The sequence below is a fragment of the Lolium rigidum genome, chromosome 6 (assembly GCF_022539505.1).
Source record: "Lolium rigidum isolate FL_2022 chromosome 6, APGP_CSIRO_Lrig_0.1, whole genome shotgun sequence".
Classification (NCBI taxonomy): domain Eukaryota; kingdom Viridiplantae; phylum Streptophyta; class Magnoliopsida; order Poales; family Poaceae; genus Lolium; species Lolium rigidum.
The window spans coordinates 108523153-108526112 of NC_061513.1; positions in this window are offsets into that span (position 1 = coordinate 108523153).

Consider the following 2960-nt stretch of genomic DNA (forward strand, 5'->3'; position numbering starts at 1 on the left):
GAGTAGGATGATCCGATTATGCGGTGAAAACCCTAAATCGTCGTAGATCGCTTTAGCTTTATCTTGATCAAGCGGGACCACCATATATTCGTGCACCTCGTATGAATCATGGGTGGATCGGCTCCTTGAGCCGATTCACGGGATAACCTGAGAGCCGATCGAGGCTCGTATTTAATGTTTACGTGTATGCCATGCGAGGAAACTAAGCGAGGCATCTCCATCACCTTCCCGACCGGGTATAGGTCAGGTGGCACGCCCTGCACCGGCATCGGACGTGTGTACCGGAGGCTTTGCGGGCCGTCGCTCGGAGGGACCGGGGCCGGCCCGCAGCCCTAAGTTGTTCCCGGCTCTCTTGTGTTGCCCGTCGCTGCCCGCCGGTGGGTTTTGACCGCAACACATTCGGCACGCTCGGTGGGACAAGCTCGTCATCAACCACATCGCCATCTACATCCGAGATGGCGGACGGCACCCGATCACGTACGAGGATCGGCCGAGCGAGCTCAAGAAGAAGTATGACGAGGTCAAAGCAATCCTCGAAGCCGACCTTATCGGCTCTTTTCACGAGAACCCGTTCACATGGCATCGGGTGGAAGGGGTTCTCGCCTGATGGTGCACTCGATGGGATAGACCTCTGCGCCCGTCGGGAAGAACGCACCGGGTCCCTACGTCGGGAGATCAACTACACGGTGGCTCACTCGCTGCACCGCCACTCTGAGAACTTGGTGAACACTTTGGAGCGTGTCGCTCTCCGTGTGATCCAGGAGATCATGAGGCACCAGTACTCTCCGTCAGGACCAGCTCTCGGGACACACCAAGGAGAGATGCCACTCCAGTCCCGTCCACCGCTGCCATTTGCGTTGGCGGCACCGGAAGTGCCGAATTCACCGGCATTCATCGTCTACAAGATCGGTGGTGACCCCGGTGACCGCAGTTCTTGCATGAGGCGCCTAAGGAGATCCCTCACGGGTACATGTGCACATACGTGCCAGGACTGCGATAGCTCAGGCGCTCACAAACCAGGCCGCGACAGCAGGGACTTCTGGGAAAGCAGGAGGAACGTCAGCAACAGATCTTGAGAAGCAGACGTGGCTAGCTAAATATAACACCCCGACGAACCTCCAGAGCTCAGCTCCTGCAGTTGGCTCAGAGCTGGAAAAGCAAGCGTGGCTGGCTAAGTACGCCACCCCGGTGAATCTTCAGAGTTCGACTCCTGCAGCCAGCACCGCGGATCGGATCGATACGATCCTGAGGGACCGGTTCGGCATGGTGCCGAAAGGAGGACAATCGGCTATTCCAAGCCGTACCCCGATGAATACGAGTTGGTCCCGCTACCACCCAAGTATCGGCTCCACGACTTCTCCAAATTCGGTGGATCGGATGGTTCCGGCTCCATCGAGCATGTGAGCCGATATTTGGCACGGCTAGGAACGGCCTCGGTGTCGGATCCACTACGCGTGAGGTTCTTCGCACGGTCCCTCACTGGATCGGCTTTCGGGTGGTACACCTCGTTGCCACCGGACTCGATCCGGACTTGGAAGCGGTTGGAAGAACAGTTCCATATGCGAGTACCACTCGGAGGCTTCCGAGTCCGGCCTTGCCGATCTAGCACAAATACGTCGAAGCGTGGAGAAAGCGTGACAAAATACATCCAGCGCTTCAGGAATCTTAGGAACCGATGTTATTCGGTTCGTGTGATCGAAAAGGAAGCGATCGAGTTGGCGGTGGCGGGCCTTGCAGCACCGCTCAAGGACATGGCCTCCCAAGCGGACTACCCCTCACTCGGCGCACATGGTTCGAAGCTGTCGGCATATGAACAGCGCCACCGGACTTGTACCGGGACAAATTCAAGCGTGCGGTAGTCCTGGTCGAGCGCAGAGGAAGACGAAGTTTCGCGGGAGATCAAGAGGTAGCGAGTGGCTGAATGGACTCGGGGGCAACCCCGTGTCCTGCAAATGGGTAAAGCCACCAGGCCCGCCCGGGGGTTTGATTTTGACGTGACCAAAGCCGAGCAAATCTTCGACCTCCTGCTCAAGGAGAAGCGGTTGAAGATACCCGAAGGTCTCAAATTCCCCACGGTACGAGGAGCTGAACGGAAAGCCATACTGCAAATGGCATAACTCTCTCTCCCATGCCACCAACGACTGCGGGGTGTGGCGTCGGCGGATCCAAATGGCGATAGAACAAGGACGTCTGATTTTCAACCGAGTACGCCATGAAGGTCGACACCCAACCCTTCCCCGCCGTTAACACGGTGGAATGCACTTACCGAAGGTTGCCGGCCGGGATCCTCGTTCAGCATCAACATGGTAGGACTTGGACACCACGGCGGCAAGGATGGAGACGAGGGCAGCTGCTCTCGTAGCAAGGACACTGGAGGAGGCCGCTCCACGCGATCGGCTCCGTCATGATGGCAAGCGCTACGTCACGGAGGGAGAAGTGAAGAACATAAGATATCGGCGACCCTCTCGATCACCTCCTCAATAAGTATGTGAGTCAGTATGACCAACGCCGACGATCCAGCGATGATGATGAAAGAGATCGTCTGGCTAGAGAAGCCAGAAGATATCGTCGGCATGATCGCGATGAGGAGGAGTACGAGCGCCGTGCCAAGGAAAAGTCAAGGGAGCGAGACGACGAGGACGAGACCGGGACTGTCCCTTCTTCGGTTCTTGCTTGGGATTCAGGGAATGAGCCGATTGCCTACAATCGGCAATTGCCCAGAATGCAACCAGAAGAAGAAGGAGGCAGCCAACGTGTCCGTGTTCCAACGCTTAGGACCTCTCCCGCCTCGAAGCAAACACGCTGAGTCCCCTCGGATGGAAGATCTTGTTGACTGCCAAAACCCACCGGCGGGCAGCGACGGTCAACACTGTAGAGCCGGGAACAACCTAGAGCTGCGGCTGGCTGAGATCCCTCCGAGCGACGGCCCGCAAAGCACTTCTGGTCACACGTCCGATGCT